Below are 25,386 nucleotides of genomic sequence, written 5' to 3' on the forward strand. Positions count from 1 at the left end.
TTATAAAAATAAAAACAACCAGGGCTCAGTTGTTCAGGGTGGTAATCCCTCAGCTGATGTCGGTGTTGCCTCGTGACGGCAGCATCCATCAGATCCATTTTTCCAGGACGGTGTTAAGAATGTACTTTTTGTGCGTCGATTACATGGTTTGAATTTGGGTTGATGTCGATATCGTAGTATTCCGGAACACCCCATTTTACTTATTTTTTGTAGTTCAGTTACAATGATATTATGGGAAGAATCCCCACGGGGATTTTTTGGGAACAAGCCTTACGTGTTTCTGTTAATTTTTTTAAGAGCATATGACTAAAATAAATCAAACATTTGGTATAACTTAAAAAATAATAATTAACTAAAATAGAAAATAAGTAATAAGTGAGTGGTCAAATATAAGGGTGTTTATCGAGCGAGTCGATCACAAGTTGGATAGTGTTCGACTTGAGCCCGTTAATATTTTTTTGCTCAACTCGATTCGTAGTTCGTTAAGTTTACTCAACTCGATTCGTAATTCGTTAAACTTACTGAAATTTTTATCATATTTTCTTAACTATACGTAAAATCTACTAATACATATAGAGATTGATATAAATATAAATTAATAAATTTAACCAAAAAAATTATCAAAAAAGTTATTAAAAATGAATAGATTAATAACTTATTATCGTTTTTATTTATCTATTAATAAATTTGTATTTTTTAATGAAATAATTTTAAGATAACTTTTAAAATTTATATAAAAAATTAACAAGCTGCTCGTGAATTTATCGAGTGAAATTAAATTTTACTTGATTCAACTAGTTAAAGTCTAGAATCAAAATCGAGTTTAAATTAAATCAATTTAAATTAAAAAATTTCTAAATTTTATTGAGTTAAGTTCAACCTGCCCATAATCTGCCCATAATCTACTCAAGAGTACAATTCAATCTGCTCGTAATGTGCTGAGCTCATTAATCACCCCCTACTAAAAAAATAGAGAATTTATACTTCTAAACAAAAATATCAATATTCAGCCATCTCATTGTCAACATATAACTAGTCATCCTTTAGAAGAGCCACTCAGTTCTTGAACTGAACTACCTATCCTTACAGCATAACGATGGCGCTTGCAACCGCGCCAAGGCCACCGCCGCAACTTCTTCCATCTAAAACCACCAACATCCCAAACGCCCCTCCACCGGACCACCACAGCCGCATCCTCATCTCTTTGAAGCAATGCACCCACATGTTTCAGCTCAAACAAATCCACGCCCACACCCACCGTTCCACTTCACCTTACCATCCCAAAACCTTCTTTTTATACTCTCAGATCCTCCGCTTGTCTTCCTTCCTCGACTTCAGCTAGGCTCTTAAACTCTTCCACCAAATCCAAAACCCCAATTCCTTCATGTGGAACACTCTCATAAGAGCCTGAGTCCATAAAGTTAACAACAAAGAACAAGCCTTACGGCTTTATTTGGAGATGCTAGAGCAAGCTCTGGTTCTCCCAGATAAGCATACTTTCCCATTTGTTTTGAAAGGTTGCGATTACTTGTCTGCTTTCTCCGAAGGGAAACAGGTTCATGGCATGCCCATGCTTTGAAACATGGGTTCGGTCCGGATGTTTATGTAAACAACAGTTTGATTCATTTCTATGCAAGTTGTGGGTGTTTGGACTTGGCCGAAAAAATGTTTGTTAAAATGCCTGAAAGAAGCTTGGTTTCCTGGAATGTTTTGCTTGAAGGTTTTGTTCAGTTTGGTAAGTTTAGTAGCGCCTTAAACCTGTTCAGGGAAATGTGGAAGACGTTCGATCCTGACGGGTATACGCTGCAGAGTGTTATAAGTGCTTGTGCTGGTCTTGGGGCTCTGTCTTTGGGTGCATGGGTTCACGCTTATTTATTGAAAAGGTGTGATTTTTTATGCGTCTATCGATGTGCTGATTAAGAATTCATTGGTGGATATGTATTGCAAATGTGGTTCTTTAGAATTAGCTCGGCAGGTTTTCGAGGGGATGCCAAAACGTGATTTAACTTCGTGGAACCATATGATCCTAGGATTCGCAGTGCACGGTAAAGCAGAGGAAGCAATTAAATGTTTTCATAAAATGATTCAGACGGAGAGTTTCAGACCGAATTAGATCACTTTCATCGGTCTTCTGAGTGCTTATATTGCGATATGATGGTTACTGATTACAAGATCAAGCCTGCATTGGAGCATTATGGATGCTTGGTTGATCTTCTGGCCCGTGCAGGGTTCATCGATGAAGCTCTTGACCTTGTATCGACGATGCCTCTGAGACCGGATGCCGTCATCTGGAGAAGTCTACTCGATGCTTGTTGCAAGAAGAGTGGAAGCATTGAGCTCAGTGAAGAGTTGGCCAAGCAAGTCGTTGAATCAGGAGGAGGCAATGGTGTTTATGTCCTGTTAACAAGAGTTTATGCATCGGCCTGTCGGTGGGACGATGTAGGAATGTAGGGATGGTAAGGAAATTAATGACCGATAAAGGTGTAACGAAAGAGCCTGGTTGCAGCTCAATCGAAATCAACGGTGTTACACACAAACTTTTCGCGGGAGATACGTCTCATCCTCAAACTAAAGAAATATACCATGTGCTAGAGGTGATCGATGAAAAACTAGAATCGGTCGGATATTCACCTGACTATCCACAAGCACCGATGATCGTCGAACATAATGAAACTAGACAGCATTCCCTTAGGCTGCACAGTGAAAGACTGGCCATTGCTTTGAGGCTTTTGAAGCTGCAACCAGGTATGCCACTACGCATCTTTAAAAACCTTAAGGGTGCGTTTGGTTCACGGAATATAAGATTATCAGTGAGAATAGGATTACCGGAATGTAACATTACCTAACACATTACTGGAATGTTATATTACTGTGTTTGGTTTGTTTGGCAGTAATGTAAGATTACAGTGTTTGGTTGAAGGAATAAAAGATTAATGGAATGTATATTTTACCAAATTGACTTTGTTCTATATTTTTTAACAAGTGAAATTCTAATTATTTAAATAAAAATTATTTATATAAAAATTCATCGTTAATATATTTAAATAAAAATTATTTATATAAAATTTCATCGATAATATATTATTTTATTATTTAAATATATCATGTATTCTTTTAATTTTAATTAATATTAAATTTAACATAATTTATTTAAAAAATATATTAACATTTTACTTCAACATAATTTATATAAAAATATATCACGTTCAATTTTACTTATTTGAAGTTCAAATGTCAACATCTGCAGCCCTTTCCCTTTTCCTAAACTTAGCGCCAAATCATGAAGATGGTAGGGCATTTTATATCAAACCTTATTGGTTGATGATTAAAATTGTAAAGAAATATGAGAATTCATCCATATATTAAACTCCAGTCTCTTCTATGTTAATTGATTCATCAAAATAATTTGCTTCAACCATCCATCTCCTTCAGAATATAGGCCTTCATAAACATAGCAAGACAATTATGTTAGACCTTGGAGGTTGAAAACTAATAATCGCTATATGATTTTTCTTCTCCACCTAATGTTTTATTGCTTATTGTTTTGTCTTTCTTGTCCACATGCAGACCTATTATCGGTTATTTCCTATTGATTTAAAACTTTTCCCAATAAGAGTCTACATGACTTCGACTCAAGATGAATGTTTGGTTGTATATGTGTCCAACATGGATATGTGAAATTTGTTTTTGGAGTTTTTCCATATATTTGGAGAATCATACTCCTTACCATATCTAAATATGCATGGATAAAAGTATCAACCATTAATACATCACAAAAAATGAATAAGTACAGTAACATTGGAGTTGAGGTAATTCAGATGGTGCAAAGGATATGTATTATGCAGTACAGCCGAGGGAACTTATACTGAGCATATTAACAAGTTAAATTGAATGATCAATTCAAATAAAACAAGGTAAATTTCTACACAAACTCATACACCAAATAATGCATCAAAAGTCTCCACGATTGAAATACTAAATTTCGAGTACATGAAGTTAAAACAAAAAGAGTTATGCAGGACTTGCCATTTTTAAAGTAGCAAGACTAACCAAATTGAAATGAAGTACAATACATGAAACTAGTTCTTTGGTATGTTATTCCCAACAATCTTAGCCGGGGTTATACGTAGCAGATTTCCAGGCTTACCAGGGACAACACCTTTGATCATCACGACTCGAAGCTCACTGTCGATTTTCACAATCTTGAGCTTTCTGATCTTTCTTTTGCTTCCTCCCATTCTGCCAGGCATTTTCTTCCCCTTGTACACACGACCAGGTGTTGTTCCAGCACCAATAGACCCCAATGCTCTGTGACTCTTAGAACCATGAGAAATTTGACCTCTTTTAAAATTATGGCGCTTTATTCCACCTGTGTAAAAATTAGGGCAAAAATCATGTATGTTATTACATTCCACCAATGGGGAATTTGAATTGCCAAACCAATAAGACCCACATTATGGCAAAGGAAGCTAAAGCTTTCAAAGAAAAACCCTAGAATTCCATATCAAGATGATAAAACAATGTTAAATGAGCAAAGAACATACTTAGAAGAGAATATACCAACCAAAAACACAGAGTTCGAATAATATGTTTATGTATGCATGCAACATCAATAACAAAGAAAAAAGAATACACCCATTTTTGAACTCTGCAATTTGACCAACATGAAATTGAAGTCTGTGACACCAGCATATATTCACGATGAAGCAGTGAACCACACAATTAATTCATTTCAACTTACATATAAGCATTATATGTTCATTCATCAACATCTTCAATAATGCTAAAATCAAGCAATCTACCATCAATTGATCACCTTCAAAATGCAATACATAAATAAAATCTAACCTTGAAATCCTTTTCCAATAGTGGTCCCAGAGACATCAACAAGATCACATTCCTTGAAAATCTCCTCAACAGCTAACTTCTGACCAGTCTCAAACTCCTCCACACATTGCAACCTAAATTCCTACAAATGCCTCATGGGAATAACACCAGCTTTCCCCAAATGGCCCAACTCAGGTTTCATCAGCTTCTTGTCTCTAACTCTCCTGTACCCAACTTGAACAACATCATAGTCATCAGTAGCCGATGTCTTAAATTGGGTCACTATATTTCCTTCTCTGAAACCTACGACAGTCACCGGAACAACTATTCCATCGGTTTCAAAGTAACTCATCATTCCAAGCTTTGTGCCCATCACTCCAATGCCTGCTTCCGTACTCATTGAGACTATATGCGAAGAAGACCTCTTCTGGGTAGTTTTGAAGGCAGCCGAAAACTGGGTTTTTGTGGGTTTTGAGAGAAAAGAATATTTGAGGGATAAAGGAGGAGACTTTTGGCAGCAAATATGAACAAAGGACTGCGAACCGAGAGTGCACAACTGGAGGCTAGAGCGGTGGAGCGTGAGGAAGGAATGAGTGGCTTTGCAAAGGGATTTTAATTTTGGGAATTCCAATTTTGAGCCATAACCAAGTCGAAGGAGAAGGAGAAGAAGATTTTAGCCAGATTGAAGTAGGGAGAAGGATATTTTAGACAACGGGATGGGAATAATGAAATTACCTAAGGGAGATGGGATATAGATATTCTTGGGAAAACAGAGTAAAAAATCACTGTGGTCTTAATATTTTCCTGGCACTTGGTAATGTAGTTGATCCAAACGTAGGAATATTTCTCAAGGAAAAAAACATTCCTCCTAGGAATGAATTATACCTTGAACCAAACGGGGCCTAAGAGTATGCAATGACTGTCATGAGGCGACAAAACAGATCTCCAGAGTTTTCGATGTCGAGATTATCGTACGAGATCGTGTCCGAATTCATCGCTTCAAAGACTGTATTTGCTCGTGCTTGAATTACTGTTGATCGTTGTTTCAAGTGTATAACTTACTTTATGTACATAACAATGGTTTGTTTGACCTTATTAACATTGCATGATATGTATCCCCTTATTAACATTTTGCATGTAGAATAAAAAGAGAGTTTATTCATGATTTAACCCTTGCCTATATCAGATTTTTCACTTTGGTACTTGAATAGCATGCAGCAACTTGCAAGAAAATGACCCTTATGATAATAGATGGATTAATTTGAATCAAATATTATAAGAATTAATATTTTTTAATTTAATTTATTTCTTTCATAATATTAAAATTTAATCACTAAATTTATATTTAAAACATTAAATTAATTAGTATTCCGATTGTTGATATTGGAAGGAGATTTTATTAATAATTACATCCTACCTTCTCACCCACTCCACAACCAAGGAGATTGGTGTTGATAATTTTTCGTTGGATAAATTAAGGATTTAGTCATCCAATTATTTCTGCAGTTTTATTTCAGTTATTAAATTATTATATTTTTAGAATCATATATAAAATTCCATTTTGGTCACGTCATTTAGAAAAATAGAACTGATGATGTGTTAATTTTTTATGTTTTTAATGATGATATGACATTATCTTATGGTGACATATCAATATTATCATTAAATTTCTTAACAGCAGGTTACCAAAATAAAATCAAAAAGTAATTTTATGTATGATTTTGAAAAAATAAATAATAAGATGAATAAAATAGAATTTTTGGAATAGCTAAGTGACTGAATACGTAATTTATCCTTTAAATAATTTACTCTTAGTAAATATAAAGCATTGAATACGTCACCAACTTTCTGACATAGAATAGGCCACTGGTAAAGGCAATTGATTGAAACACGTGAGCAAGTGCTTATCTTTATCATTTAGCGTTATGACTAAATTGTCGAGATATTGTTGTTGGAAAAAATTCTCGAGATAAGGTACATCGGTGTTTTTTTCTCTATTTAAGGTGAAAATTATAGTAATATCATAAAGATTTTATGATTGTATGGTATCTTCAGGCCAAACGTAAGGATTTCAGGAGTGCACGATGTTTTCAAACTAACGAATAAGACTACAGGAGTGCACGGCGTCTTCAGACTAATGGATAAGACTCTAAGAGTGCACGTCTTCTTCAGGCCATGCATAAACATGTAGGTTGCCTGGGAAACAAATAAGTAATAATGACACATTTAATTGTCCATTAATAAGTCAGGTAAGTTGGTAGTTGAACGAGAAACATGGGAGCATCATTAATATATTAGGATGGTATAAAGTTGGGTGTTTTGGTTGAGAATTGAAGATCACAGTAGAGGAGAAGAGAGGAGAGGGGAGAACATGCAAAATTTCGAGAACAATTGAAAGAGTGAGCATCCCGGATGAATATTAGAGAAAATTTTGTTAAAAAGTTTCTTTCAATATTTAATTTGTAAGTATTATTCGAATAAAAATTTATTTAAAGTATTATTCGAATAAAATTTTATTTGAAGTATTATTCAAATAAAATATCTCTATTTTATCTCGTATTATTTAATATTAAAATATTAATTTTAATATGTTGTTGCAGGTAAAAAAGGAGTAAGAAATTTGAAAAGTTTTTTTATAACATCAACTTGTCGGAAGAAACTCTCAAGTAAGTGTCAATTTTTTTTATTTAAAGTATTTAACGATTTATTGTTAGTTACATATTGACTTAGTAAATATCAGTTTACGATTTATTGTTATGTGAATATCATTATTATAATTTTAACATTATTGATTTAGTATTTGTAGTAGAAATATTAAAGATAATTAGATCAACATATTGATTTAGTATTTGTAGTAGAAATGTTAAAAAATATAATTATAATGACAAAAAATAATATTTATTATAATGAAAAAAATAATAACATCAATAGAATTTCTTATAATTAATAAAGTTTTAATTATATTTAATCATTATTATAATTTAATCATAAGTAGTTATAAAATATTCAAAATAAAGACATAACATTCTTATTTTAATTGATAAAAAATACTGTTAATATATTTACATTTTTTGCAAGGTTTAGTAAATTTATTTTTTACCTTACGAATCATTAATATAATTTGATCAACATTTGATTTAGTATTTCTAGTAAAAATGTTAAAATAATTAGATCAACATTTGATTTAGTATTTCTAGTAAAAATGTTAAAAATATTAAAATAATATTGATTTAGTATTTGTAGTAAAAATATTAAAAATAATTATTTTAATTTTAATAATAATAATAACTTTAATCTAATATGTCACAAAATGTATTTATTTTTTATTTATTCTGAATATCTATATTTGTATATGTAGAAAAAATGAGCAACAAATTTTTCATGATTGTCCATTACAATTGATAAATTATGGAAAATGAGGTCGGAGTTATTTTTTAGTCTGAAGGACCTATAAATATGATGTTTAAAAGGGACATCACATTTGTAGAAATGAGGGAGAAGATAGAAAGGAAAATCTGAGCTAGAGCTGATGGTTGAGGTACAGGTTTATGGTATGTCCAAATCCAGCCAGGTATGTTGCAATACCACTTGAAGAAGATGATGATATTACAACTATGATTGAATTGTCTGACTCAATAAATATTTCAATTATTGAGTTATTTGTTGAGGTGTGTAATATATCTGATATGCCTGGGTCATCAAGAAGTATGGCTGGAACTTCATCTCAAATGGTTTTCGAAATTCAGATTGAGAACCCGACATATAGGTCTATAAACAGTTTCGTGACGATGGTTGAAAGTGCAAACGAAGTCGGTGGAACATCTGCAGCTGTAGACTATGATGATATTTTCGATGGTAATAAACATGATATGACCATTGATGAATATCCGACACTGTATCAACTTACCCTTTACATGCACGAGATAGATTATGATACGATGAGGGCACTTGAATTCCCAGAGATGTCACATTTAACTTCTGGCCACATGATTGAATCATCCGAATACTCTAGTGAATTATCATTTGGAAAGCAATTTAGAGGAAAAAAAGAAGATACATTGACGATTAAAGAGTATTGCATAAAAGGCCATGTTGATTGCAAGGTTGTAGAGTCCAACCATAAAACTCTGTACGCGAATTGTGTTAAATATTGGCCCGAGTGTAAGTGGCTGATCAAAGTGTCCAAAATATAGGTAAAATACTTGAGTCATCACAAGGTACAATGGTCCACACATATATTTGCAAAACTCTATCGAACAAGACCACCGACTATTGGACTCTGATGTAATATGTCAATATGTGAAGGTGTTGGTTGAACAAAATCCAATGATCCCTTGCTCGGTGTTAACTGCATCTATTTGAGACTAGTTCAGATACAATGTAAAATACAAACCGATTTGTCATGCGAATGAGAATGCAATGAGGTGTTTATATGGAAATTGGGATACATCATGCAATGAGCTACTTGATTTGTAATGAGCTATGAAACGATTCATACCTAGAACCATTATGAAGTCTCAGACCATGCCTGCATACAACCTAGAAGATCAACTTATTCAAGGGAAAAAATATTTCATAAACGCTTTTGGGCATTCAAGTCATGCATATAAGGTTTTTTATTTTTGTAAATGTATGGTCCAAGATATGGTACGTGGTTATACGATCAATATAAACATATATTATTGATAGCAGTTAACCAAGATAGTTAACAAAACATCTTCCCGATTGCATTCGCCATTATTGAAGGAGAGACTGCAAAGGCTTCAGATTTCTTTTTGACTAATCTATGTAAGTATGTCGTCCGAGAAGATGGAGTTTGCTTGATATCCACCATATTGGTAAGAATTGTATTGAGAATGTAACACCCACAGACTGATGCGGGTGACCCGATTCGATCCGAGGTGTCACATTAGGGCCACCGGAGCGACCTACCGTAAAAATCCCAGAAAAATTAACATTTATGTTAAAACACTTAAAATCATGAAATGATTTATAAATACAAAAGTAAAATTTTCTAATATTCAGAAATAAAACAAATTTTAGACTCATTATAAAACAAAATACACCTACATGCCCCCTAATCATATACATCGTACTCTGATAACAATGCCGGAGGAACTTCTTTACTGAAGTTGATAGTTGCACTGGTTTGATTCTTTTAACCTGAAATAATGAGTCAAAGAGTGAGCTTTGGGAAGCTCAGCAATACAAAACTACCAATTGATGCTACAAGACATGCAAATAAATGTAAAACAATAAAATTTCCTTATTGACTTAGACTTATACATATTTTCAGAATGAGTTGCGATTCCACTGATATTTATTCGAGTAACAGGCATTAAGATTACAGTTCAGAGGAAGCATTCAGTGAACCATGTTCAAGATATTAGAATAGTTTGTTTCAACCAAAACCAGTGAAAAGATATAATTCTTTTTAAAATAGTAACTGTTTAAAACATGTTTTCAAAACCATAATAGAACCCTCCAACCGAACACCGTTATGCAGTTCCCCAGAACTGCGTCCATCAGAGTTTATCCTAAGCACACAGCAAAGGGAGCCACCCTAAGGGAATGCCTTGGGGCCCGAGAACATACCCAAGAAAGTTACTCGGGGCCACGAGGACTACCCAAGGGTCGCCTTAGGTCTGTAAGGATTTACCAGTTGGATCAGGACTGAACCTCCATTCTCCATAATTCTACCCATATAAAATCCAGTAGAAATAAGTTTTAATAGTAAACCATAATATCTGGATCGTGATCCAGTATAATCTTGTAAACGTGACAATGAAATAAACCATATAATTGCCCTCTACTTGTACACAATATATAGTCCCATAATTAACCCAAGGGAGTGCCTTGGGGCTTGATAACCTACCCAATAAAGTTTCTCGAGGCCTCAGAGCCTACCCAAGGGTCACCCTAGGTCCGTGAGGATTTACCAGCTTGATCAGAGCTGAACCTTCAGCCTACCTAGATAAAATCCCAATAAAACAGTTCAAGTATAACCAGTGAAAATAGAAACCACAGTTCATAAACAGTAAATTCCATGATTCCATAAATCATAAATAATCATACTTTTCAGTGAAAACCGTAATCGGAGAACACATACCATGTTGCCATGGTTTATAAGCCAGTAAATCAATAAATTTCGGTAAAACTCATTTCAAAACATATAAAACAATGTTGTAGTACATTGGGAACACACTAGAGGATACATGTATTTTTCAGAGGCACTTAATAGTTATCAAGAATGGAAAACATGGAACTTATGTAATTTGATCGGATTATAGGAACGAGGTTCTATTGAAAGGGATTGATTACTAATGGATCTATAAGACATTTAAAGTTGATACTTTATGACCCCTTTATGATTCAGGTACATCAGGAAGGTGTTCAGGAACCTTTACATCTGAATAATTCAAGATCTAATTTCACTGAGTGTGATTCCATTATCTAGGCCAGCAAGGGCATTTTAGACATTACGATATCTAGTAGAATCTTAGCAACTTAATCTAATAAGGATAAATTGATGATTCATGGTATTCAAGATTCATGTCAATTTATTAGGATACCAGATTGACTCGAACTGATAATCTTCATAATCATCTTTGAACGGAGCTTGAGGAACTCAACTTATTCCGATGGTATTAGCTTAATTTATGAATTGCAACAATCACCAAGATGACCAACACACTTGAGTCGTACTCCCCAACCTTTAAGGGCGATACAATACTTAGATTTTCTTATGTTTTCAGAATATATCCAATAACAATCACTCATTTATAGGTCATGAGGGTATTTAGGTCATTCAATAGTTAAATCCATATAGTCACTTCGAAGTTTCAAGAGTAATTCAGACGTTTATGAAATTCGGATACATATGGTACTTCCGTTCAGTTCAACTTGGTCATATAATAAATTCATTTTGGTATTCTAGGTTGATTTAATCATTTTAGAGCTTGAAGGTATTTAGTTATTCCATGGCTTGGAGATACTTTAGGTCATTATACATTTTAGAGCATTTTGGTCATTTTGCAATTCAGGGGCAATTCTGTAATTCCAATATAGATCCGGAATTTAAATCGATGTTTCCAAGATTCAAGTGGTTCAAGATATGAGTTATCGGGTCATCTCCATTATCATAACCATCCGTTGTGCTTTTTACATTATAAGTGTATCATCGATATTTCATTCTAATCTGTCAGTAACATTACTTCTGATATATTAGGTTTCAAGTATTCTAGTTCTTTTAGAGTTAAGGGTATTTGTTCCTTTGATCAGTGGAGGTTATTATAGTTATTACGAAGCTCGAGGACATTTCGGTAATTCCTTTCAATTCATTTATATGCAATATTTCTTATAACTAGTCAAGTATGTCTTTTCTGGGTTATCTTTCACTATTCAGGGAAGTCTTGGTATGTTACAGTACAAGGGTATTTTAGTAATTTTACCCCATAGGGTTATTTTTGGTAATTTCTTATCCAAATAATCCTGGTATTTAACATTTAAAATAATTTATCAAATTTTACATATCTTGAAATCAAATCAATTATTATTGAATCACTGAACTTATAATTATTTCCGATCAATATTTTAGTTTCTCTTTTTCGAGCCATCAGAGTCTTATACAATGTTTTGTCTTTAATCCAATCTACGTCTGAGTCCAATGATAGTTAAATACATATAATGGACCAATCATTTCCATTCATGCATTTACCATCTATCAATGAGTTTCGAAGAGCACACAAAAGGTAGTAGAGTATTACCTCGATTTTTATGCCATATCGATCGACTATTTAAATTCCATTCAATCGCCCTCAAACTGTTATTTAATGTCCAATAATTCCTCGGATACATAACAAACAATTTTACGTCAGAAACTGAACTTAATTGAGAAACCATATTGAATATGAAGGTAAATCACTGAAAAATAGCTTATAGGGTGTGAATTTGGCAAAACGGACTTCGGATTCAAACTCGAGACTTCAAAGCACATAAATTGAGACATTTTCAAAAAATTTGACTTTTTGGTCAAAGTCAACGGTCAAAGTCAACGAGTTGACTCAGTTCGGATTGACTTGGTCGGGTCAAACATACCCGATTCAGACTGATTCGATATGATTGTACCGGTTCCAAAAACTTCCTGGATCGGTGGAGGAGCCCCACGAGCACTACCAGCTCGTGACGGCACATGCAACGACAACAGAGGTTGTTTTGGACGGCCGTTCACTCCCTGTTTATATACACACTTGATTTAGTCATTACAAACCCAAAATCACAGCAAAGATACTCCAAATATTACCAAAAATAAATAAAAAAACTCACCCTAATTGACGATCGATGAAAACGATGATAACACGGTGACCTTTCGACTGGGTTTTGAGCGCACAGATATGGGGAGGTTGGCTACGGTGGCTGTGATGCAAGACAGTCGCCGTATCGACAGGGATTTCCAATAACCCGTGTCATGACCCATGTTTCTTCGGCATTCTTCAAATGGCTCCCCAAGGCTAATGAAGGCTCCTCTTAACGAATTGAAAGAGGGGTTTTGGTCGCACGTGGCTGGCGCTTCGCCTGGTACTGGCGGGGTAAGCCATCATCGATCGGTGACTGCTGATCGGAGATGAGTTGCTTGACGATGCTTCCTCCATTCCTCGCGGTAAATTGACAACCGATTTGGTAATTACAGGTTCGGGAATGGGTCACAAGGGCTACTGGTTCGTCTAACGGTGTCCAAGCACCGTAACGACGGCCGAGGGTATGCGTATCGAGGATCGAAGGCTTGAGGATGACGAGGGTGAGAGGTTTGTTTGATTTGGGATTTTGGGGCTAAAACACAAACACTGGGAAAATAGGGGTTTATTTTCCACTAACCTTAAAATTTGGTGAAATTTAAAGTTTAGCCCTTAAACTCTTTAAAAGTTCAAATATAGGCTGCAAGGTTCCAAATCTTTCAATTTAGTCCTTAATTTCTTAAATAGGGGGTGTTACAGAGAAGTTTCATAACAACCACATTCGTAGTGAGATAGTAGCATGGGTAAGTTTTATTTTCAACATGTGTATCCATTTATGTTTTTATTTCTAAATTGATGTTAACAAAATATATATTATGAAACAAGATATGAACTAAACCAATAAATTTTGAAAAGAGATTAGAGAATTTGAAGGTCATAGATGAGCGTGTTTGGAAGTGGGGGTCGAAAATGGAGTAGGAAAAGTGGTCGCAAGCATACGATAGTGGTCGACAATACAGACACATGACAACAAACCTTGCTGAAGCCATTAATTCAATACTAAAAGGTATAGGTCATCTCCCAATAGAGAGTGTGGTGAAAGAGATGTAATTTAGTTTGGCTAAAGTTTGGTCTGATAAAGGGAAATATATTGGCTATATGATAAATCGAGGTAAAATCTTGGTGCTTCCTTGCAGGTTAACATTAGGTTCTCAAATTACGGTGGTTGGTATGTCACATTGGGCGCATTCAAAAAATGACCCGAAAGTCACAGTCTTGAAAGAAGGGGATGAATCAGTGATGGTATCACAGTTTATGATGGAATTGCAGGGTTTGAAGACAGTTGACAGTGAGGATCCGCCCCAGATCCTTCAGTTCAACCCAAGGTTGAAAGGTGATTGGAGCGGGAAGCCGGTGATCGAGCAGAATACTTGTTATCGGATGCAGCGGGGATCGACTATGAGGTGCAAAGGGTGGAATTTTAGAGCTGATGAAGAAACATGTTATCTTTTTACTGCATTTGAGTCTTTGCCATGTCAAATGAGAATGTAGGTAGAGAAAAGGTTGAAATTGTAGTTTACTTTCGTTTCTTAATAATTGTAGGTAGTGAAGTACTTAAAGATGTTGCTTTATGATCTTGTGGGGAAGGGGATGTTTTAAAAGATATTTAATGTTTTTTACTGATCTTCTGATTGTTTCTTTCTTTGGGTAGTTGATGGAGAAGTTAAATGCGAGAAGTGGATTTGGGACGATGAGGATGGCTGTAACATCCTCAATATCGGGTTAGTGACTAAATTATAAAGTCTTATAATTTGACGATTAAAATAGAATGATTAAATAGTATAAAGATTTATTTGTAAATTATTGTATGGATTTGAATTGAAAGGAAGAAGGAATAGAAGGCAAAGAGGTCATTTCTAAGGGAATAAGAAAAGAAGGGTTATATATGTACCCACGTGGGTTGAAGAGGGGAGAACACAAAGGCTTCCAGAGTTCTTTTCTTTTTCTTTCTTCCTTGTACGTGTAAAGCAAAGCAAGGTGAGTTTTCTGATTATTTAGTTTCTTGTTAAATTTAAGATTGGTTTTTGATTATTAGATGATAACTAAGCTTAAGGAAAGCTTAGGTTATCTTAAAATCAAAGGATGATGGAGTTAGAAGAGATTAAAGATTAGAGGTTCTTGAATGAAATCTTAGAATAGAGTTCATAACTAGATTTGGAAGTTAAATTTTACTTGTCATCAATCTAGTTAAGACATATTAAGGGTTAGAAGTGGAATTAAATCATGTTACAAAGTTGGTATAATTCTTGGATTTCACAAGGAGGATAGGATTCTGAGGTTTAAGATGAAATAAATGAGTATAGATTGGTTTAAGTATGTGTACTGGAGTTAAGAATATAAAAGGGGATGAAACATGAAAGATTTAAGCTGAAATTGATAAGTTTTCAGGTTCAAGAACTGAATTCTGGGCAGAATGCATCTGTGCACAGTCAATGTGTACCGATGCATCAAGAGAAAATCCTAGAATTTGTTGAAGGTGCATCGATGCACATGGAGTGTATCGATGCACTCATTTAAAATAAATGAACATCGAATGCCATTAGTGCATCGATGAATAAGGAGTGCATTGATGCATAAGGAGTGCATCGATGCACCTGCTTAAAATACAAACATCGAATAGGATTTATGCACTGATGCATGAGTAGTGCATCGATGAACCCGTCAAGGGATGCATCGATACATGGTGTAGTGCATCGATGCATACCTTCAGTAAGAGATGGAAATAACTTTCTTTTAACCTAAGGATTAATAGTTTGGAATATATCAATTCGTATGCTGATAAGTATCAATGTATTACTATGTAGATTTAGAGCGTAAGCTTATTCTAGAACAATCAAAGGATTAAAATCGAATCAAAGCAAGGCTAAGGTGAGTGCATTTTATAGTTAAAGTGTATAGAGACAAGACTTGTGATCAGTCTATCTCTGATAGTTGAATTAATGTTTTCATACCCATGTATATGCATACATATACTATTGTAATAGTGATTGCATGCATAATTCATTATATGTTCATATGACATTGAATGATGAATATCATTGCCAGAGAATATAATCCAGGTATGTGAAATAATGGAAAAGATTATCTGTTTATATGAAAAGTGATGAAAGAGATATGAAATGAGAAAATGTATTTATATTAAAGCCCATGTTATATGATACGAGAGCTATAGGTATAGTTAGCATGCCAAGAGTCGAGGGTATATCAGTCCTTCGGGACGTATCCAGTGGTCCTTCGAGATAAATACTGAACAAATGTTCAGTGCCCCATGAGGGAATTTATTGAGCTGTGGTGACAGCATTAGTGCACAACCTCAATGTACCCAAATACTTCTATTCTCAATAATGTACATGGGCAATTGAAAAATAAATTAAGGTGAAAGTTATACAAGAAAATAAGTTTCATATGTACATGACATGATTATATCGGTTATAGTGAAATATATACATGCATATTGAAATGTCATGATCAAATGGTATGAATGCATATTCATGAATCTATAGCTACATGTTTATTTATTGCCTCACTAAGTATATGACTTAGTGTGTAAGTGATTTACATGTAGGTACCAGGAAACAAGAAGAGCAGTACTAGAAGTGGCAAGAATAGCATCACTACTAAAAGATCAGATCAGAAGTAATTGGCAAAGTAGGTATTTTGGGTTGTGTATAGAGTGTTGGCATGTAATAAGTTATTAATTACGAATGCTCTGATCGATTTTGTATTTCATGATCTCTTTTATGTAAATTAATGTATTTTGTTTTAATGAAAGTTTAAAATTTCCCTATTTTTCTTTAAGTGACAAAGTTTGAAAAGTCAATGTGACAACATCGGACTCATATTCGGGTCGGATAAGGGTTAGGGGTGTTACATTTAATGGTATCAGAGCTACGGTTTAGTCGATTCTCGGCATAAACCGAAATCTAGAGTGTCTTATAATGTATATATGCCAACAAAATAGTGAAAACTTCTGATCTGATAGAATAATAAGTATGTTGTTTTGCTAATAGAATGATATTATTGTGTCTTAATAGATGTCCAGAAATGGTAGTTCTATAAATGAAGCGGGAGATGATAGACCCGCTGAAAGTAGCAATTCACCTGCTCTGGCCAGGCAAAGTGAAGAACAGACACCCTCTGGAGTGCCTGTGAATGAACAAGATGTATTCTTTATAACGTTAGACGAGGTATTGACGCGTTTCCAACCACCTACTATTTCAACTCTGAAAATGAATGTTGCGAAAGAATTGAAGGGTTTAGGATCTCCCGAGTTTAGAGGGGAAGCTGAGGAAGGTCCTGTTACTACGGACCTTTGGCTTAATGACGTGAAAGTCATGCTTGAGGGACTTCATTGTTCCGATGCTGAGAAGCTAGATAGAGTAATTTCCTTGTTAAGAGGGCAAGCAAGGATCTGGTAGACCAATGTTACATTGAGGATGTCTAGTAATCAAGTAACTAGGTCATTATTTTTAGAAGAATTCAAGCATAAGTACATCAGAGATCAATTTGTTCGACAGATGAAACAAGAGTTCATGAATTTGAAGCAATGGAATCACACTGTATATGAGTACGAGTGTGAATTTAATAAGTTGAGCCGCTTTGTTGCCGAACTTGTTCCTACAGAGAATGATCCTTGTGAATGGTTCGTAGAGGGGTTACGTCCTTGGTTGAAGGAAATGCTTATTGTATTGAATCTATCCTCGTTTCAAGAGGTAGTCAATCGTGCCAAAGCTTTGGAAAGAGATCAGAATGAGAGATTTGAAAATTCAAGAGCTCGGACAGTCAAAAGAACCGGTGCTTCTTCAAGTTCTGCACCATCAAAAAGGGGCAAAGATGTTGGTTCTCAACCCCAAGAGAGATTAGATTCAGTGGCATCCTCCGCTAGAGGATCGATATATTCATACATTACTAGTAAGTTAGTGAGAGAATCAAACATTCCGTTAGAAACTACTAGTAATGAGGTGATAGTGACGAATTCATTAGGGCACAGTGCTCGTGTAAATATGGTGAGTCGAGGATGTCCCATACAGATTCATGGAATTGAATTTCTTGCTAATTTGATGGAATTACCTTTTGACGAATTCGAGGTAATACTGGGAATAGACTGGTTATACCGTTGCTATGTTAATGTTGACTGTAGAATGAAAAGAGTAACACTGAGAAGTCCAGAAGGGGTAGATGTGGTGATATTTAGTGAATGATGGAATCCATTGGAAAATGTAATTTCAGTAATGTCAGCGAAGAAGTTAATGTTACAGGGATGTCAATGGTTCATTGCTAATGTATTGGATGTTAGAACCAAGGAGAAAGGGATTGACGAAATTCCTATAGTCAGAGAGTTTTCGGACGTTTTTCCTGCAGAGTTACTGGGTTTGCCTCCAGATAGAGAAGTGGAATTCCAGATTGAAATAATGTCTGGAACTTCACCTATTGCAATGGCACCATACAAAATAGCTACAAAAGAGTTGCAAGAATTAAAGATTCAATTACAAGAGTTGCTGGATAAAGGTTTTATCAGACCGAGTGTCTCACCATGGGGAGCTCCAGTTTTGTTTGTTAAGAAGAAAGATGCTCCAAAGACGGCGTTTAGAACGAGGTATGGTCATTATGAGTTTATCGTGATGCCTTTTGGAGTTACGAATACACCAGCAGCTTTCATGGATTTAATGAACAAGATATTCCAACCCTATTTGGATCAGTTCGTGGTGATTTTCATTTATGATATTTTAATATATTCAAACTCAGAGGAAGAGCATAGTTCGCATTTGAAAATTGTCTTGCAGATTTTACGAAATGAGAAGCTTTATGTTAAACTTTCAAAATGTGAATTTTGGTTGAGTGAAGTGACATTCCTTGGACATGTAATTTCTGCATGTGGATCCTCAAAAGATTAAAGCTATTCTGGAGTGGGAAGTTCCAAAGAATGTATCGGAAGTTAGAAGTTTTCTGGGATTAGTTGGTTATTATCGAAGGTTCGTTAAAAACTTTTCCATAATAGCATTACCCCTAACTAAGCTGTTGAGAAATGAGATAAAATTTTTGTGGACCCACGAATGTCAAGAGAGTTTTGAAAGGTTAAAGAAGATTTTGACAGAAGCTCTAGTGTTGATTCAACCCGAGTCTGGCAAGAACTTTGTAGTTTACAGTGATGTGGTCTCACGGTTTGGGATGCGTGTTAATGCAAGAAGGCAAAGTAGTGGCCTATGCTTCGAGGCAACTAAAACCACATGAAAAGAATTATCCTACACACGATCTGGAGATGGCGGCCGTAGTATTTGCTCTTAAGATTTGGCATCACTATTTGTATGGTGAAAAATGCTACTTGTATAGGAGGAATCATAAAGTTAAGTACTTGATGACTCAGAAGAGTTGAATTTAAGACATACAAACGGTTTGGGATGCGTGTTAATGCAAGAAGGCAAAGTAGTGGCCTATGCTTCGAGGCAACTAAAACCACATGAAAAGAATTATCCTACACACGATCTGGAGATGGCGGCCGTAGTATTTGCTCTTAAGATTTGGCATCACTATTTGTATGGTGAAAAATGCTACTTGTATAGGAATCATAAGAGTTTAAAGTACTTGATGACTCAGAAAGAGTTGAATTTAAGACATAGAAGATGGGTGGAATTTCTCAAGGATTATGATGTAGTGATCGATTTCTATCCAGGGAAAGCGAATGTGGTAGCATATGCCTTAAGTCGAAAGACGTTTGCAGCCTTACGAGCTTTGGATGCCAAACTATCATTTGGCGGAGACGGTGCAATTTGTACGGAATTGGCTCTCAAACCATCATGGCTGGATCGAATTAAGGAATTGCAAAGAAAAGATGAAATGTGTTTGAAGAAATTGTAACAATTTAAGAATGAAGAGCTAAATGATTATGAAATCAAGTTGGATGGGAACTTGTATTATCAAGGGAGATTGGTAATTCCAAATGATGATGAGTTAAAGACTGATCTATTAACGGAAGCTCACTGTAGTCCATTAACATTGCATCCAGGAGAAAACAAAATGTATATGGATCTCAAGAGTTGATATTGGTGGCCTGGAATGAAGAAAGACATTACGGAATTTGTATCAAAGTGTATGACTTGTCAACAAGTCAAAGCTGAGCATCAGGTTCCGTCAGGACTATTACAATCAGTATCAATTCCTCAGTGGAAATGGGAGAATGTAACAATAGATTTTGTGACGGGGTTACCTTTAACTTCGAACAAAAGAGATTCAATCTGGGTGATTGTAGATAGATTGACTAAGTCAGTCCATTTTATCGACCGATGGACAATCCGAGCGAACTATCCAAATTCTAGAGGATATGCTTAGAGCTTGTGTAATCGAATTCAAAGGATCGCGGGAAAGGTATTTGCCACTTACTGAATTTGCATATAACAATAGTTATCAGTCAAGCATCAGAATGGCTCCCTATGAAGCTCTTTATGAAAGAAGATGTCGTACGCCCTTGAATTGGTTTGAGCTTAATGATAAAGAAATTATTGGTCCCGAGTTGATTCAGGAAATGGAAGAAAAAGTTCAAGTGATTCAGAGTAACATCAAAACAGAAGCTGATAGACAGAAATCATATGCAAATTTAAAGAGAAAGGAAATAGAATATCAAGTTGGAGACAAAGTGTTTCTTAAAGTTTCTCCTTGGAAGAAGGTTCTGAGATTTGGACGTAAAGGAAAATTGAGTCCTCGGTTCATTGGACCTTATGAGATTATTATTAGAGTAGAATCAATAGCATATCAGCTAGCTTTGCCATCTGAAATGGAAAAGATACACAATGTCTTTCATGTCTCAATGCTTCGGAAGTATCGATCTGATCCATCCTATATCGTGAATACTGAAGAGATTGAGGTTCAACCAAATTTGACTTATTAAGAGGAACCTATTCAAATACTAGCTCATGAGGCTAAACAACTAAGAAACAAGACTATTCCATTGGTTAAAGTCTTGTGGAGGAATCACAAAGTAGAGGAAGCAACATGGGAGTGTGAAGAGGACATGAGGATTAAGTACCCCTATCTCTTTACGTAATGAAAATTCGAGGATGAATTTTCTTAAGGGGGAGATTTGTAACATCCTCAATACCGGGTTAGTGACTAAATTGTAAAGTCTCATAATTTGATTATTAAAATAGAATGATTGAATAGTATAAAGATTTATTTGTAAATTATTGTATGGATTTGAATTGAAAGAAAGAAGGAATAGAAGGGCAAAGAGGTCATTTCTAAGGGAATAAGAAAAGAAGGGTTATATATGTACCCACGTGGGTTGAAGAGGGGAGAACACACAGGCTTCCAGAGTTCTTTTCTTCTTCTTTCTTCCTTGTACGTGTAAAGCAAAACAAGGTGAGTTTTCTGATTATTGAGTTTCTTGTTAAATTTAAGATTGGTTTTTGATTATTATATGATAACTAAGCTTAAGGAAAGCTTAGGTTATCTTAAAATCAAAGGATGATGGAGTTAGAAGAGATTAAAGATTAGAGGTTCTTGAATGAAATCTTGGAATAGAGTTCATATCTAGAATTGGAAGTTAAATTTGACTTGTCATCAATCTAGTTAAGACATATTAAGGGTTAGAAGTGAAATTAAATCATGTTGCAAAGTTGGTATAATTCTTGGATTTCATAAGGAGGATAGGATTCTGGGGTTTAAGATGAAATAAATGAGTATAGATTGGTTTAAGTATGTGTACTGGAGTTAAGAATATAAAAGGGGATGAAACATGAAAGATTTAAGCTGAAATGGATAAGTTTTCGGGTTCAAGAACTGAATTCTGGGCAGAGTGCATCGGTGCACATTCAACGTGTACCGATGCATCAAGAGAAAATCCTAGAATTTGTTGAAGGTGCATTGACGCACATGGAGTGTATCGATGCACTCATTTAAAATAAATGAACATCGAATGCCATTAGTGCATCGATGCATAAGGAGTGCATCGATGGACCTGCTTAAAATACAAACATCGAATAGGATTTATGCACCGATGCATGGGTAGTGCATCGATGCACCCGTCAAGGAATGCATCGATACATGGTGTAGTGCATCGATGCATACCTTCAGTAAGAGATGGAAATAACTTTCTTTTAACCTAAGGATTAATAGTTTGGAATATATCAATTCGTATGCTGATAAGTATCAATGTATTACTATGTAGATTTAGAGCGTAAACTTATTCCAGAACAATCGAAGGATTAGAATCAAATCAAAGAAAGGCTAAGGTGAGTGCATTTTATAGTTAAAGTGTATAGACAAGACTTGTGATAAGTCTATCTCTGATAGTTGAATTAATGATTTCATACCCATGTATATGCATACATATACTATTGTAATAGTGATTGCATGCATAATTCATTATATGTTCATATGACATTGAATGAACGAATATCATTGCCAGAGAATATAATCCAAGTATGTGAAATAATGGAAAAGATTATGTGTTTATATGAAAAGTGATGAAAGAAATATGAAATGAGAAATGTATTCATATTAAAGCCCATGTTATATGATACGAGAGCTATAGGTATAGTTAGCATGCCAAGAGTCGAGGGTCTATTAGTCCTTTGGGATGTATCCAGTGGTCATTCGGGACGTATCCAGTGGTCATTCGGGATATATCCAGTGGTCCTTCGGGACATAGTGGTCTTTCGGGACAAATACTGAACAAATGTTCAGTGCCCCATGAGGGAATTTATTGAGCTGTGGTGACAGCATTAGTGCACAACCTCAATGTACTCAAATACCTCTGTTCTCAATAATGTACATGGGCAATTGAAAGATAAATTAAGGTGAAATTTATACAAGAAAATAAGTTTCATATGTACATGACATGATTATATCGGTTATAGTGAAATATATACATGCATATTGAAATGTCATGATCAAATGGTATGAATGCATATTCATGAATCTATAGCTACATGTTTATTTATTACCTCACTAAGTCTATGACTTAGCGTGTAAGTGATTAACACGTAGGTACCAGGAAACAAGAAGAGCAGTACTAGAAGTGGCAAGAATAGCATCACTACTAAAAGATCAGATCAGAAGTAATTGGCAAAGTAGGTAATTTGGGTTGTGTATAGAGTGTTGGCATGTAATAAGTTGTTAATTACGAATGCTCTGATCAATTGTGTATTTCGTGATATCTTTTATGTAAATTAACGTATTTTGTTTTAATGAAAGTTTAAAATTTCCCTATTTTTCTTTAAGTGACAAAGTTTGAAAAGTCAATGTGACACCTCGGACTCATGTTCGGGTCGGATACGGGTTAGGGGTGTTACAATGGCTCGGAAGAATCAAAGGCTACATGGTGGCTAAACAGATTGATAGGAAGGAAGAGGAAGGTGACACTTAATTGCCAGTACCCTTTTGCTGAGGGGAAGTTATTTGTTCTCACATTGAGGGCTGGATTGGAGGGTTACCATGTTAATGTTGACAGTCATATTACCTCATTTCCGTATCGAACTGTGAGTAACATGTTCTCGGCTTAATGATTTGTTGGAAATATACATTGCCCTATAATTTTTTTTGATGGCATTTACAGGGCTTTGTGCTCGAGGATGCTACCGGGTTATCTCTAAAGGGTGACCTTGATGTGCACTCCGTATTTGCTGCTTCCATGCATATTTCACATCCAAGTTTCGATCCACAAAATCACCTTGAGAGAGATTGAGTAAATGGAAGGCGCCACCGCTTCCCGAAGGAGATGTAGAGCTTTTTATAGGCATCCTCTCCGCTGGCAATCATTTTGCTGAGATGATGGCTGTGAGGAAGTCATGGATGCAGCATAAGTTAATCAGGTCTTTGAAAGTCGTTGCTCGTTTTGTCGTAGCACTGGTAAGGTAGAGAAAGGTGGAGCCGGTTCTTTCCTTCAGAAATTCCCCATGTTTAATATATTTGCATTCTTTTCAGAGTGGAAGAAAGGAAGTAAACGTTGAACTGAAAAAGAAAGCAGAGTGTTTCGGTAATATCGTTATTGTTCCCTACCTGGATAACTACGACCTAGTTGTACTGAAGACAATTGCCATTTCTGAATATGGGGTGAGCACTCGATCCGACATTGCCTATTTTATATCCAACAGAATTCCAGTTTGAGCAAACATAAGATTTAGTGCATATGCAAAACTAATTGCAATGTATTGTTTCTTAGTTGCAAACTCTTTAAGTCCTAGACAACTGTATGTTTTTGTTCACAGATCCGTACAATGGCAGCAAAATATATTATGAAGTGTGATGATGATACATTTGTTCGGGTGGACTCTGTGATTAAGGAAGCAAAGAAGAAGTTTGGAGATAAAAGCATTTATATCGGGAATATGAATTATTACCACAAACCCCTGCGCCATGGCAAATGGGCAATATCGTACGAGGTATGTGTTCTCCGTTCTGCACTTAGCTAATCCTGGGTGTTTGTTTACATGCCATCGTAATGCCTGCATGGAAGTTACCTGAGTTGTGAATGTTGGAACGAAAAAAGTCCGTGTTTAATTGCATGATTACATCACTAGTTCTTAAACCGAGTCAACATGGCCTTCAGCCAACTAATAATTATTTATTCTCTCATAAATCATTAGCCTGATCATGTTTGTGCATAGCATCATACGCATTATATTATTTATTTTTCCGATTTCCAGGAATGGCCAGAAGAAAACTACCCACAGTATGCAAACGGTCCAGGGTACGTAATTTCGTCGGACATTGCACCGTTTATTGTAGCTGAGTTTGAGAAACACAAGTTGAGAGTAAGTGAACCATCTTGAATACGCTTCCTCTCGGCATGTATGTTCTTAAACAGCAGTAGTTTCGATCATTGTTCTACTAAAACACCATTGTTGCAGCTATTCAAGGTGGAAGATGTGAGCATGGGAATGTGGGTGGAAAATTCAACAGCTCGAAACCGGTGGAGTACCAACACAGCTTGAAATTCTGCCAGTTCGGATGCGAGGATTACTTCACCGCGCATTACCAATCGCCGAGACAAATGTTATACATGTGGGATAAGCTAGTGAACCAAGTAAAGCCACAATGCTGCAACATGAGATGACAACTTAAACAAATTTTTGGTAAACTGTATATATGATGTTTAAGATACACATGGGGACTCTCCCACCCCTCATTAATTATTTCATTGTTTTAGCCCATACAAGTTATATGTCCAATACATCAACCTTCTTGTAATACCCCGTACCCAATCCGAAATAGTCGTGCATCGAATCAAAAGGGCTGCTTTCGGATAATGAAGCGATAACAAACTTGACCA

General features: G+C 35.4%; 3 pseudogenes; 2 read left to right on the plus strand and 1 right to left on the minus strand.

Annotated features, from left to right (window-relative positions):
* Positions 1-1,074: 1,074 nt before the first annotated feature.
* Positions 1,075-3,598, plus strand: LOC120142900 (annotated as a pseudogene).
* Positions 3,599-3,947: 349 nt separating this feature from the next.
* Positions 3,948-13,303, minus strand: LOC120142901 (annotated as a pseudogene).
* Positions 13,304-14,219: 916 nt separating this feature from the next.
* On the plus strand, positions 14,220-25,170 carry LOC120142903 (annotated as a pseudogene).
* The last annotated feature ends 216 nt before the right edge of the window (positions 25,171-25,386 follow it).

This window comes from Hibiscus syriacus, unplaced genomic scaffold (assembly GCF_006381635.1).
Source record: "Hibiscus syriacus cultivar Baekdansim isolate YM2019G1 unplaced genomic scaffold, ASM638163v2 tig00110831_pilon, whole genome shotgun sequence".
In the NCBI taxonomy this organism is placed as follows: Eukaryota; Viridiplantae; Streptophyta; class Magnoliopsida; order Malvales; family Malvaceae; genus Hibiscus; species Hibiscus syriacus.